The sequence below is a fragment of the Theropithecus gelada genome, chromosome 10 (genome assembly GCF_003255815.1).
Source record: "Theropithecus gelada isolate Dixy chromosome 10, Tgel_1.0, whole genome shotgun sequence".
NCBI lineage: Eukaryota > Metazoa > Chordata > Mammalia > Primates > Cercopithecidae > Theropithecus > Theropithecus gelada.
The window spans coordinates 73,002,846-73,018,217 of record NC_037678.1 but is presented as its reverse complement, the minus strand read 5'-3'; the positions used below and the strand labels follow the sequence as shown (position 1 = coordinate 73,018,217).

Genomic DNA, 15,372 nt, shown 5'->3' with positions numbered 1-15,372 from the left:
AGTGTATGAAAAGGGTCTTTGTAGGACATATGACAATGGAAGCAAGAGGTTGGAGTGACGGGAAGATGTAACTATGAGAAAAGGAATGTGGCAGCCTCTAGAATTTGAAAAGGCAAGGAACAGAGCCTCCAGAATACACACAGCTCTGCTGACACCTCTTATTTAAGGGGTAAAACATGGTACTTTCATATACATAGACATAGGATAATGGTTATTACAGTCAAGCAAATGAACACATCCATCCTCTCACATAGTTATCGTGTGTGTGTGTGTGTGTGTGTGTGTGTAGGGCATCTAAGATAGACTGTTTGAGCAAAAATACTGAATTCAATACAATCCTATTAACTCTAGTCCTCATATTGCACAGTAGATCTCTGGACTTCTTCATCCTACCTATCTGCAATGGTCACCAACATGTCATCCTCTATCTTTGTATATTTGAATATTTTTCTCCTTGATTCTATCCATAACATGATTTTAGACTCCTGACCTCCAGAACTATAAGATGATACATTTCTTTTGTTTTAAGATGCTAAGTTCTGATAATTTGTCACATCAACATTAGGAAACTAAGGTAATGTAATTACACTATGGGTGAGAAATTCTCAGAGGCTTAAAACAATGTGGAGTTCGTTAGTTAAGCTACATGTTCAGTGTATGTGGAGAATTCATGGTCATTCAGGCATCCAGGCTGATGGAGCTGACCTCATCAGAGCCTTGTAGGTCTCTGTGGAAGGGAGAAGTTAATCGATAGAGGCTCTTGCAGTTAAATGCACAGCCACAAATTATACCCATCACTTCTGCTCACAACTCAGTGGCCTAAAGCAGTCACATGGCCCCACCCAATGCAATGATTCAGAAAGCGCAGCCAGGCACGGTGGCTCACGCCTGTAATCCCAGCACTTTGGGAGGCCGAGGCGGGCAGATCACCTGAGGTCAGGAGTCTGAGACTAGCCTGACCAACATGGAGAAACCCCATCTCTACTAAAGATACAAAAGTAGCTGGGCATGGTGCCACATGCCTGTAATCCCAGCTACTCAGGAGGCTGAGGCAGGAGAATCCCCTGAACCTGGGAGGCAGAGGTTGGGGTTAGCCGAGATCATGCCATTGCACTCCAGCCTGGGTAACAAGAGCTAAGTTCCAACTCAAAAAAAAAAAAAAAAAAAAGGAAAAAGAAAGTGCAATACTCTTTATGGCCAGAAAGTGGAGGCACAAATATTCGGCAAAGCATGACACTTCCAAAGGGGGCTCAGGAGCTCCACTCCACTCAGGTTAGCAACCCCATGCTCTTCCATGAAACTGAACCTCTCTGTGTCTCAGTGTCCTCACTTGTAATACAGTCTCATGTTACAGACTTGTAGTGAGGGTTAAATGAGATAATACACGCAGTGTGCTGAGCTTAGGGCCTTCTCCTGGTATGCACCCAGTCATTGAAGTTCGTTGATAAACACTTGAGGAAATATTCAAGATCACGTAAGGATGAATAAATGATGGCTCTGTTACTTTCTAGAAGTGGCAGGTGAGGAGCTGCAGGTGATTTAGCCTGAGGCATTTGTGTCAGTTGCAGCTGGAGAAACGGCCACTCTGAACTGCACTGTGACCTCCCTGCTCCCTGTGGGACCGGTCCAGTGGTTCAGAGGAGCTGGTCCAGGCCGGAAATTAATCTACAGTCCAAAAGGATGCCACTCTCCCTGGGTAACAACTATTTCAGACCAGAGAAAGAGAAACAGCACAGACTATTCCATCCGCATCAGTAACACCACCCTCGAAGACACTAGCACCTACTACTGTGTGAAGCTCCTAAGAGCAATTCCTGCCAATGTGGAGATTAAGTCTGGACCAGGGACTCCGATGTCTGTGCGTGGAGAGTACAGTGTGGGCCTCCTTCATCCCCTAAGTTGTGACAAGAAGTCAATAATAGCACTGTCCTCTCTGTCAGCAACAATCAAGGGTGGCAGTGGGTGCTCACTTTCATGATCTGATGCCACCCTCTTCTACACATCAGGTATATCGAGGCCTGGAGATATCATGCTATTCACTCAAGGCTCGGCAGCTGGTAAATGATGGGGAAGTCTGAAACCTTAGTCTGCCTGGCACCACAGCCTTTGCCTCTTCTAATCTGGCCCAGCCATGTTTCCATAGATAAGGGAACTGACGATTTGAGTGACTTTCCCAGGCACAAGACTAGACCTTGCCTGCCGCGTCCACAGAGCACTTTCCCCCTCAGCGTGGCTGAGACTCTTCTTTACGCAACAAGCATTCACCGAGAACCTACTGTGTGTGAGCCTCCATCGTGATGGAGCAAATAGCTGTAAAAAAAAAAAAAAAAAAAAAAAAAAAAAGGCACAAGCTCTGTTCTCACCAAGCTTACATTCTGTTCCCTTCTAATGAGGATAAATCCATCCAGAGCACTGAGGGAGTAAATTGGGTTTTTCTTTATTTAATCTTCGGAAACATCACACTGGGCAGATTCCTGAAGGACGGAGATTCACTGTTTAATCTGATGGCCCCGGTGAAAGGAGATGCCAAGAGCTTTATGGGTCTATCCAGGATGGTTGTGGGTTGTTCAGGAAACTCTTGTGTGACTCAGGGACTGCTGCACACAGTCACTAAAGGCTTCAAGCAGAGCTGGGCCATCTCAGAATGTCCCTCACCTAAGGGAAGAGGTCCCCTAAAAGGATGACTTAGGGGTCCCTCAGTTAAGGCAGCAACAATGCTTACTTTGGGTTTTCTTTCAGAGGCCCTGGATCCTCAGTTTAGCTCCTGGATCCTGGAATGTCAGTGCAAGAAGGACCTCAGACCATTTAGCCCAATGCCCTTTTACAGATAGGAGACTGAAGCCAAGAAATGACAGGGGCCTTGCCCAAGGTCACAGGGCCAGCTAGGATTGGGGCAAGAGCCCACATCCTGTTCCAGGCAGGCTTCGTTCCGTCCTGGCATTAGACACTCTCTCCATAGAAGAGTCTGGTGCATAGTAGGTGCTACATGAAAGCTCTTTGAACAGAACTGAATAGGAAGCCAGTATTTCTCCTTTTCATAGTTATTCAAAGGTTTAGAATGCCTCTCTCATTCATTCTCTGTGCTCTGTTGGTGATTGGAAAACCTCTCCCAAATGCAAGCCATATAATTTCTTATTGAGATTCCATATAAGGACATAGAGACCTGCTCCATTGTTTACCAGCTGCAGAATATGTCAATTTATGGAAATATTAAGTGCTATTTTGTAGTCTTCTGTTGATGGATATGTAAGTGGTTCCCAACTTTGAGCTTTTGAAATAATTCTGCTGTGGATGACCCTGCACATATGTTATCCTTCTCTGGGGGAAGATGCCCACTGGAAGTGGCATTGCTAAGTCAGAGGGTGTATGTGTTTTAATTTATATGGATGTTGTCTAATTTCCCTCCTACGTGATATAGCAATCAAGGCTCCCCAGAACCCTTGAACATGGGTGGGAATGTGGCTTTATCCTAATTTGCAAATATTACAGACAAAGACATTGAAATTCCCAGGTGGTGCGTCTCATACCTAGAACAATGACAGCTAGCAAGTGACTCAGATTTAAGTCAGATCTGCTAACTCGTAGTAGAGGTCTCACTCCTCTTTGCCATGCTATTGGCCTAAATGACCACTTGGATGAAAGAGGAGGGAGGTGGGAGGGGGCCAAGGAGCAGCAGTTGTGTCAGATACTCTACTGTCATCCTGGCATTTTCTCCTTTTAACCAGTGCTAATTTGCTGTCCCTTTTAGAGATAAAGATATTGAGGCTCAGAGAGGGGACCTAGGTGGTGAACAGGTCTGGGAGCCAGGGTTTGAATTCCACAAGCCTGATTGATAGCCCCTGTCTCTGCAGCACCAAACTGCACTTGTTAAAGTGTAGAGAATTGCTCCAACCTTCTCATTCTGAACTCTTGACTTGGAGAACTGACCAGCCCAGATAGCCTCAGTTGAGGCCCCTGGGATGGTGTCATGGCTCCTCCTGTCTCCTGATTTCCAGGCCTGGTGCCAGCTCCTACTGCCCCACTCCTCCTAGGTCTCCTCCTGGGCTCCAAGGTGCTGCTGCTGATTGGTGTCTCTGCCGCCTACGTCCACTGGAAGCAGAAGGCCCGATTGTAAGTGTAGAGGAGGGAGGGTGGGCCAAGGGCTGCTCCAGAAGGTCAGGCCAGCAGGAGGACCCAGCCCACATACCACACAGCCTCAGGTTCAGTGGAGTTTGGAGAAGGTGATGGGGCTTCCTCAGCACCCTCAGAAGTCTCAGGGAAGCCTCTAGGAGAATCCCAACCCCAGGAAGTGTGTGGGTGCTGCAGGAGGTGGACTACAGCAAGGGTGTTCAAAGATGTCCATAGCACCCTAGGGGCCCATGGAGGAGGTGGGGAGAAGGGGCTGAATGAGGGCCAACTCTGTGGGTGGTCCCTTGCAGGCCATCTCTTGATTATTTGATGCTGTACTCCATGAGGTCTAAGGAATCCCCACTGTAGAGTAATGTTGAGATGCCTCAAGTGGGCTGCTCTTAGTGCTCTCAGGCTCTCAGTGCCTGAGTGGGAGGGATGAGGGAAAGGGTGTCAGGACTTGCGAGGAGGGCTGAGCAGGTGAAATTCTATCTCAGGGCCGCCTGTCCACCCACGATAGGCAACACAGGAGGAAGACCAGCACTAAGGACATAGCAGGCTCTCAGGAATCATTTCCTGAATGATGAGCAGATGACTAAATGTGGACGTGTTTCCCACAGCTCTTTCCCTCCTCCTCTGCCATGAGGGACCCTCAGTCTGTACTGCCTCCTTCCTTCCTTGAAGGGCTCAGCCTGAGAGAAGGAGCTGGCGAGAAGCTTCCCCAGACTCAGCTCCAAATGCCTGTCCTTCCAGGATATCTGCCTGCCGGCAGGCTCCTATTGTTCCTTTGCAGAGTCCTTGATGCTCCGGAGCAGGGTCTTCCATTCATGGTGCTGAGCAGGGACCGTAGGATGGGGCTCTGAGAGTGACTCATGACACCTCCCTGGAATATGAGAAACACGCCATATCTAATCACATTAGGACTCCTCGCATCCATCGCCTTGGGACTGACCATAAACCACAGACTCTCTCTAGCCTCTCAAGAGTTATTCTGCCTTCTGGATTCCTGCCTACCCCAACTTCCCGGCCTTGTTCAGGTTCACTATTGCTTCCTGAATACAAACGAACCCCCATCCCAATTTTAAGAAAAAATGATTCTCCTTCCTCTTTGTCTCACACCAAGAAAGAAAGAAGCTCTCCCTGCTTTCTCTGTGATGGGACACTTGTTCTCCTAGCATCCTGCAGCCTTCCCAGCCCTGCTGCTCAGGGTAGAAACACGTAGATACACCGCCACAGTCCAACATCCTGGAGTCCTTCTTGATTTCTCATTCTCTCTTTTTTAAAGCCCTGTATTCAATTCTGCCTTTGAAATGCTTATGTCCACTTACGTGAGACAGTAAACGTTTAACAATGGACTTTCTGAAAGGGAAAAACAAAAAGCTGATTTGTAGTGCTTGCCAATCTCTGCAGCGTAATAACTTCCCACATAGACAGTTTCAAGCTATCAACAGTTGAACAACCAGATTGCAAAATTCCTGAAAATTAACAATTGGTTCTCTCGGCTGCCCCAGCACAACACCGAGTTACACGCCTAATTTGCACATTTCTCACCTCCACCACCCCTCCCTGTCCCAGCCAGCATTATCTCTTCTGGTAGCACTCCTACTCCCTCTACTGGCTTTCAGTTTTCAGCCACAGTGATTCTTTGGAAAAGCCTAGGCATAAACTGCTCTGCCTCTTCTCCAACACAGCTACATGGCTCCCTTCATCCCTCCTTCAACTCTTTCTGCCTAATGTCAACTAATGTAAAACATTCTGTATAAAATATCAATTTCCCTCCCTACCCTGACGTTCTAATTTATCTTAACACGATGAATTTTTCCTTAGCACCTATTACCATCTGTATTATTCTGAATACAGGCAGTTCTCATTTTTCATGGCAATGCAGGATTCTAAAAATGACTGTGCAACCTGAAACCTGGGAAAGCAATCTCCATAACCAATTGGAAAAACAAGGATCATTCTGTGACTTTTGCAATTTTTTGTCAAAATATTAGAAACAAAGTTACAAATGTAGGAGGCAATGAAAATATAATGAAATAAATATTTATTACTGCACTGTAATTCAAAGCATTAGAAACATTGAGAGTTCAAGTGCTTTTTGATTTGTAAAAATGTATCAAGAGTAGTTGGATCAGTGCTTGCCGCCTTCTTGTACATTTCTGATATGGAGCAAGCATTGTTTCTACCTTGGTGTTTCATCATCTTCCTAATTTTGAATTTGTTTCCAACACCTTATCCTTTGCACTTTCTTTGTTTTTTGTTTTTGTTTTCGTTTTAAATTACACTTTAAGTTCTGGGATACATGTGCAGAACATGCAGGTTTGTTACATAGGTATACATATGCCATGTGGTTTAGTGCAGCCATCAACCCATCATCTACATTAGGTATTTCTCTTAATGTTATCCCTCCCCTAGCCCCCCAGCCCCCGACAGGCCCCAGTATGTGATGTTCCCCTCCCTGTGTCCATTTGTTCTCATTGTTCAACTCTCACTTATGAATGAAAACATGTGATGTTTGGTTTTTGAACAGTTAGTTTTCTGAGAATGATGGTTTCCAGCTTCATCCATGTCCCTGCAAAGGACATGAACTCATTCTTTCTTATGGCTGCATAGTATTCCATTGTGTATATGTGCCACATTATCTTTATCCAGTCTATCATTGATGGGCATTTGGGTTGGTTCCAAGTCTTTACTATTGTGAATAGTGCTGCAATAAACATACATGTGCATGTGTCTTTGTAGCAGAACGATTTATAATTTTTGGGGTATATACCCAGTAATGGGATTGCTGGGTCAAATGGTATTTCTGGTTCTAGATCCTTGAGGAATTGCCACACTATCTTCCACAATGGTTGAACTAATTTACATTCCCAACAACAGTGTAAAGGCTTTTCTATTTCTCCATATCCTCTCCAGCATCTGTTGTTTCTTGACTTTTTAATGATCGCCATTCTAACTGGTGTGAGATGGTATCTTATTGTGGTTTCATTTGCATTTCTCTAATGACCAGTGATGATGAGCTTTTCTTCATATGTTTGTTGGCTGCATAAATGTCTTCTTCTGAGAAGTGTCTGTTCATATTTTTCACCCACTTTTTGATGGGGTTGTTTTTTTCTTTTACATTTGTTTAAGTTCCTTGTAGATTCTGGATATTAGCCCTTTGTCAGGTGGTAGATTGCAAAAATTTTCTCCTATTCCGTAGGTTCCCTGTTCACTCTGATGATAGTTCCTTTTGCTGTGCATAAGCGCTTTAGTTTAATTAGATTCCATTTATCAATTTTGACTTTTGTTGCAATTGCTTTTGGTGTTTTAGTTTGAAGTCTTTGCCCATGCCTATGTCCTGAGTGGTATTGCCTAGGTTTTCTTCTAGGGTTTTTATCGTTTTAGGTCTTATGTTTAAAGCTTTAATCCATCCTGAGTTAATTTTTGTATAAGGTGTAAGAAAGGGGTCCAATTTCAGCTTTCTAGATATAGCTAGCCAGTTTTCACACCATCATTTATTAAATAGGGAATCCTTTCCCTATTGCTTGTTTTTGTTAGGTTTGTCAAAGACCAGATGGTTGTAGATGCATGGTGTTATTTCTGAGGCCTCTATTGTGTTCCATTGGTCTATATATCTATTTTGGTACCAGTACAATGCTCTTTTGGTTACTGTAGCCTTGTGGTATGGTTTGAAGTCAGGTAGAGTGATGCCTCCAGTTTTGTCCTTTTTGCTTAGGATTGTCTTGGCTATACAGGCTCTTTTTTGGTTCCATGTGAAATTTAAACTAGTTTTTTCTAATTCTGTGAAGAAAGTCAATGGTAGCTTACTGGGAATAGCATTGAATCTATAAATTACTTTGGGCAGTATGGCCATTTTCATGATATTGATTCTTTTTATCCATGAGCATGGAATGTTTTTCCATTTGTTTGTGCCCTCTCTTAATTCCTTGAGCAGTGGTTTGTAATTCTCCTTAAAGAGGTCCTTTACATCCCTTGTAAATTGTATTCCTAGGTATTTTATTCTCTTTGTAGCAATCGTGAATGGGATTTCACTCATGATTTGACTCTCTGTTTGTCTATTATTGGTGTATAGGAATGCTTGTGATTTTTGCACTTTGATTTTGTATCTGGAGACTTTGCTGAAGTTGCTTATCAGCTTAAGGAAGTTTTGGGCTGAGACTATGGGGTTTTCTAAATATACAATCATGTCATCTGCAAACAGAGACAATTTGACTTCCTCTCTTCCTGTTTGAATACCCTTTATTTCTTTCTCTTGCCTGATTGCTCTGGCCAGAACTTCCAATACTATGTTGAACAAGAGTAGTGAGAGAGGGCATCCTTGTCTTGTGCTGGTTTTCAAAGGGAATGCTTTCAGCTTTTGTCCATTCAGTATGATATTGGCTGTGGGTTTGTCATAAATAGCTCTTATTATTTCGAGATATGTTCCATCAATACCTAGTTTATTGAGTGTTTTTAGCATGAAGTGGTGTTGAATTTTATCAAAGGCCTTTTCTGCATCTATTGAGATAATCATGTGGTTTTTGTCATTGGATCTGTTTATGTGATAGATTACTTTTATGATTTGTGAATGTTGAACCAGGCTTGCATCCCAGGGATGAAGCTGACTTGATTGTAGTGGATAAGCTTTTTGATGTGAGGCTGGATTCAGTATGCCAGTATTTTACTGAGGATTTTTGTATCAATATTCATCAAGGATATTAGCCTGAAATTTTTTTTCTTTGTTGCATCTCTGCCAGGCTTTGGTATCAGGATGATGCTGGCCTCATAAAATGAGTCAGGGAGGTGTCCCTCTTTTTGTAGTATTTGGAATAGTTTCAGAAGGAATGGTACCAGCTCCTCTTTGTACCTCTGATAGAATTTGGCTGTGAATCCGTTCGTCCTGGGCTTTTTTTGATTGGTAGTCTATCAATTACTACCTCAATTCCAAAATTCGTTATTGGTATATTCAGGGATTCAACTTCTTGATTTAGTCTTCGGAGGGTGTGTGTGTCCAGGAATTTATCCATTTCTTCTAGATTTTCTAGTTTATTTGTGTAGAGTTGTTTATAGTATATCTGATGGTAGTTTGTATTCCTGTGGGATCAATAGTAATATCCTCTTATCATTTTTTATTGTGTCTCTTTGATTATTCTCTTTTCTTATTTATTAGTCTGGCTAGTGGTCTATTTTGTTAATCTTTTCAAAAAACCTGCTCCTGATTCATTGATTTTTTAAAGGGTTTTTCATGTCTCTGTGTCCTTCAGTTCTGCTCTGATCTCAGTCATTTCTTGTCTTCTGCTAGCTTTTGCATGTGTTTGCTCTTGCTTCCCTAATTCTTTTAAATGTGATGTTAGGTTGTCAATTTTAGATCTTTCCTGCTTTCTCATGTGGGCATGTAGTGGTATAAATTTCCCTCTAAACACTGCTTTAGCTGTGTCCCAGAGATTCTGGTACATTGTGTCTTTGTTCTCATTGGTTTCAAAGAACTTATTTATTTCTGCCTTAATTTTGCTATTTATTCAGTAGTCATTCAGGAGCAGGTTGTTCAGTTTCCATGAAGTCGTGCAGTTTTGAGTGAGTTTCTTAATCCTGAGGTCCAATTTGATTGCACTGTGATCTGAGAGACTCTTTGGTATGATTTCCATTCTTTTGCATTTGCTGAGGAGTGTTTTACTTCCAATTATGTGGTCAGTTTTAGAATAACTGCTATGTGGTGCCAAGAAGAATGCATATTCTGTTGATTTAGGGTGGAGAGTTCTGTAGATGCCTATTAGGTCTGCTTGGTCCAGAGCTGAGTTCAAGTCTTGAATATCCTTGTTAATTTTCTGTCTCATTGATATAATATTGACAGTGGGGTGTTAAAGTCTCCCACTATTATTGTGTGGGAGTGTAAGTTTCTAAGTTTCTTTGTAGGTCTGTAGAATTTGTTTTATGAATCTGGGTGCTCCTGTATTGGGTGCATATATATTTAGGATAGTTAGCTCTTTTTTGCATTGATCCCTTTACCATTTTGTAATGTCCTCCTTTGTCTTTTTTGATCTTTGTTGGTTTAAAGTCTGTTTTATCAGAGACTAGGGTTGCAACCCCTGCTTTTTTTTCTTTCCATTTGCTTGGTAAATCTTACTCCATCCCTTTATTTTGAGCCTATGTGTGTCTTTCCATGTGAGATGGGTTTCCTGAATACAGCACACCAATGGGTCTTGACTCTTTATCCAATTTGCCAGTCTGTGTCTTTTAATTAGAGAATTTAGCCCATTTACATTTAAGGTTAATATTGTTATGTGTGAATTTGATCCTGTCATTATGATGCTAGCTGGTTATTTTGCACATTAGTTGATGCAGTTTCTTCATAATGTCTATGGTCTTTACATTTTTTGCAGTGGCTGGTACTGGTTTTTCCTTTCCATATTTAGTGCTTCCTTTAGGGGCTCTTGTAAGGCAGGCCTGATAGTGACAAAATCCCTCAGCATTTGCTTGTCTGTAAATGATTTTATTTCTCCTTTGCTTGTGAAGCTTAGTTTGGCTAGATATGAAATTCTGGGTTGAAAATTTTTTTCTTTAAGAATGTTGAATATTGGCCCCCACTCTCTTCTAGCTTGTAGGGTTCCTGCAGAGAGATCTGCTGTTAGTCTGATGGGCTTCCCTTTGTGAGTAACCTGACCTTTCTCTCTGGCTGCCCTTAACATTTTTTCCTTCATTTCAACCTTCGTGAATCTGACGATTATGTGTCTTGCTCTTCTCAAGGAATATCTTTGTGGTGTTCTCTGTATTTCCTGAGTTTGAATTTTGGCCTGTCTTGCTAGGGTGGGGAAGTTCTCCTGGATAATATCCTGAAGTGTGTTTTCTAACTTGGTTCCATTCTCCCCGTCACTTTCAGTTAACCAATCAAATGGTGTAGGTTTGGTCTTTTCACATAGTCCCATATTTCTTGGAGGCTTTGTTCGTTCCTTTTCATTCTTTTTTCTCTAACCTTGTCTTCATGCTTTATTTCATTAAGTTGATCTTCAATCTCTGATATCCTTTCTTCCACTTGATCAATTCAGCTATTGGTACTCGTGTATGCTTCATGAAGTTCTTGTGCTGTGTTTTTTTTTTTTTTTTTTGAGGCGGAGTCTCACTCTGTCGCCCAGGCTGGAGTGCAGTGGCCAGATCTCAGCTCACTGCAAGCTCCGCCTCCTGGGTTTACGCCATTCTCCTGCCTCAGCCTCCCGAGTAGCTGGGACTACAGGCGCCCGCCACCTCGCCCGGCTAGTTTTTTGTATTTTTAGTAGAGACGGGGTTCCACCGTGTTAGCCAGGATGGTCTTGATCTCGTGACCTCGTGATCCGCCCGTCTCGGCCTCCCAAAGTGTGCTGTGTTTTTCAGCTCCATCAGGTCATTTATATTCTTCTCTAAACTGATTATTCTAGTTAGCAGTTTCTGTAACCTTTTATTAAGGTTATTCTTTGCATTGGGTTAGAGAACATTCTCCTTTAGCTCAAAGAAGTTTGTTATTGCTCACCTTCTGAAGCCTACTTCTGTCAATTCATCAAACTCATTCTCTGTCCAGTTTTGTTTTCTTGTTGGCAGGAGCTGTGATATTTTGGAGGAGAAAGGGCATTCTGGTTTTTGGAATTTTCAGCATTTTTGTGCTGGTTTTTCCTCATCTTCATGGATTCATCTACTTTTGATCTTTGATGTTGGTGACCTTTGGATGGGGTTTCTGCTTGGCCATCCTTTTTGTTGATGTTGATATTATTGCTTTCTGTTTGTTATTTTCCCTTCTAACAGTCAGGGCCCTCTTCTGCAGGTCTGCTGGAATTTCCTGGAGGTCCACTCCAGACTCTTTGCCTGGGTATCATCAGCAGAGGCTGCAGAACAGCAAAGATTGCTGCCTGCTTCTTCCTCTGGAAGCTACATTCCAGAGGGGCACCTGCCAATGTCAACTGGGGCTCTCTGTATGAGGTATCTGTCGACTGCTGCTGGGAGGTATCTCCCAATCAGGAGGCATAGGGGTCAAAGACCCACTTCAGGAGGCAATCAGTCCCTTAGCAGAGCAGTGCTGTGCTGGGAGATTCACTGGTCTCTTCAGAGCTGGTGGGCAGGAAAGTTTAAGTCTCCTGAAGCTGTGACCACAGCCACCCCTTCCTTCAAGTGCTCTCTCCCAGGGAAATAGGGGTTTTATCTATAAACCCCTGACAGGCTGCTGCCTTTCTTTCAGAGATCCCCTGCCCAGAGAGGAGGAATCTAGAGAGGCAGTCTGGCTACAGTGGCTTTGCTGCGCTGTGGTGGATTCTGCCCAGTTCGAACATCCCAGCGGCCACCTACTCAAGCCTCAGTAATGGCAGACACCCCTCCCCCAACCAAGCTTGAGTGTTCCAGGTCAACCTTAGACTGCTGTGCTGGCAACAAGAATTTCAAGCTAGTGGATCTTTGCTTGCTGGGCTCCATGAGGGGGGATCCACTGAGCTAAACCACTTGGCTCCCCGGCTTCAGCCCCCTTTCCAGGGGAGTGAATAGTTCTGTCTCACTGGCATTCCAGGTGCCACTGGGGTACAAAAAAAACCTGGAGCTAGCTAGGTGTCTGCCCAAGCAGCTGCCCAGTTTTGTGCTTGAAATCCAGGGCCCTGGTGGTCTAGGCACCCGAGGGAATCTCCTGGTCTGCAGGTTGTGAAAACCATGGGAAAAGCATAGTATCTGGGCCAGATAGCACCCTCATGGCATAGTCTCTGGCAGCTTCCCTTGGCTAGGGGAGGGAGTTCCCCAACCCCTTGTGCTTCACAGGTGAGGCAACACACCACCCTGATTCTGCTCACCCTCCGTAGGCTGCACCCACTGTCGGCTGCACCCACTGTCTAATCCGTCCCAATGAGATGAGCTGGGTACCTCAGTTGGAAATGCAGAAATCACCCACCTTCTGTGTTAGTCTCACTGGGAGCTGCAGACTGGTGCTGTTCCTATTCAACCATCTTGCCAGCTCTTTCCCTTTGTACTTTTAATGTGGTGAAATCTCTGCAAAAGTGCCTTCTATGTGAAGATTGTTGCTGGCGTCTCATTCTCTGGGACACCAACACTTTGTTTGTCACCACTCCTGTTTCATTTATGGTAAGTTTGCCTTTTCTAAGTCCCCCTGGTGCCCATCTGAAGTCTCTTGAACAGTAACAGGGTCTACAATGCCATTGTCAGCTATTTATACTTCTATAACTGCACTCACATTCAATTTGACCTTCACTCCTAGCATTTTCACTTCTCATTTCTTCACTGCATTTTCATCTTTGTTGTCAAATCTCACTTTTAATTATTTGTTTCCCTAAAATGTTATGTGGACTCATCACTGGCAGAAGAGGTCACAGTCTTGTTAACCTGTGCCCCCAGGATGGCTCCAGGAGACTGGAGTTGGGTCCTTCCCTTCCCCATGTTAGGCTTTGACCAAACCCCAGCAGGTTAGGCTCTGGTAAAATAGTTTCTCCTGGGAGCTGGGCATGGTAAGAATGAAGAACACTCTGGTGTATTTCAAAATGCTTCCTTGTTCCTCCCTGGAAACACAGGTGAGTGTTTCTCTCATATTCACTCAGAGGCCCTAGTCAAGCTCCAGGAGGTAAAACTCACAGAAGTGTGGGACTGCCTGTGATTGGGTCCTCCTGGAGTTTGTAACTCAGACTGATCCACACCAAGCTCTAGCAATTCTTCAATTACAGTAGGCTTTCCTACCCCAGCACTGCTTTCTATGGAGGTTTTGGATTTAGGAGGTTGTGATTTTTTATATCCTCCTGTCTAATTTCCAACCTGGGGGACAGTGGTTTGCCCTGTGACCTCATTTCACTGATAGATTTTAAAAGAATTGTTGTCTGTGATTTGCTCAGCTTGTTACTTGTTGGCTTGAGGGACCTTGTGCAGGGGTCATCCAGGAGTTTGGGTTCCATTCCAAAAAGCAGCTACAGCAACAGAGCCTCTATCTTCCCGCACCTAGAATCAATCTCGGAAGATCCAAACTCAGTTCTTAGGTGCAGAGCTTTCTGGATCAGGGCTGTCAAATGAGGAGGGGCCACGGGACACCTGGCATGAGAAGACTGCCTCTGAGACAGAGAACAGGCTTTAGGTTAGTCAACCTTTCTCCAGTATTGGCTTGAGCTCTGCAGGCCTGGGAACTGCAGACACAAACATCAGCAACTTCCCTGCAGTGGCAACCATGTCTGCTTCCTCTTTCACAATGGAGGACTGCACCAGTCTCACGGCCGTTAGCTCCCACAGCAACTTCCCTCCTTGGACATCATGACAGGCAAGGTCCAGATCACAGAGGACAGGGCATCTCCATGCAGACATTTGAAGACAGCAGGCAATGTCCATCCTTGTCTCCCAGCCCACCTGGACAACCCCTGCCTCATTCTATGCTACTGGGACTCACAGGTGAGTGCAGCCTGCTCTACACAGGTGTATTTCTACATGGTGTCTTCTCACCCTCTCAGCCCGTCTCACCTGTTCCTATAGATTTCCATTTGGAAGGACTTTCTTCTCTCCCATCCTTGCAAGAGACAAGATTCAGAGCTCCTTTTCCATAAATGTCTGTGTAGACACTTACTGGGATGAGACTCGCTCTAGTTATAGTGATTCCCCTGAGGCCAAGCCTACACCATGACCCTGGTGCTAATAATGACTTTGTGATTATAAGGCTGGACACATGACCCACACTCATTATGTGGTGGTACCTGCACACCCCCTAGCCATTGACCAGGGTTGTTGCACTGCATCATAAATCCTTGAGGGTAGAGAGTCTGTTTTTTAAAACTATTACTATTACCAAAACACTACCTAATAAGAATCATATCTAACTTTTGGAACACAGTCAGCTGTTATTAAGTAACTTGCATATATTAATCCATTTTATGACCGTAACAAACCTATGAAGTTGATATGATTATTATTTCCATTTTAGGGAACTGAAGAAACAGAGATGTTAAACAAGTTCCCGTAGGTCACACTGCTAGGACTGATAGAACTAAATTCAAGGCCGGGCGCGGTGGCTCAAGCCTGTAATCCCAGCACTTTGGGAGGCCGAGACGGGCGGATCACGAGGTCAGGAGATCAAGACCATCCTGGCTAACACGGTGAAACCCCTTCTCTACTAAAAATACAAGAAAAATTAGCCGGGCGAGGTGGCGGGCGCCTGTAGTCCCAGCTACTCGGGAGGCTGAGGCAGGAGAATGGCGTGAACCCGGGGGGGCGGAGCTTGCAGTGAGCCGAGATCGCGCCACTGCACTCCAGCCTGGGGCACAGAGCAAGACTCCGTCTCAAAAAAAAAAA

The 15,372-nt window shown here is 44.2% G+C and overlaps 1 pseudogene; it reads left to right on the top strand.

Annotated features, from left to right (window-relative positions):
• The window catches only part of LOC112632489, a 59,913-nt pseudogene that overhangs the window by 19,926 nt on the left and 24,615 nt on the right, over positions 1–15,372 (top strand).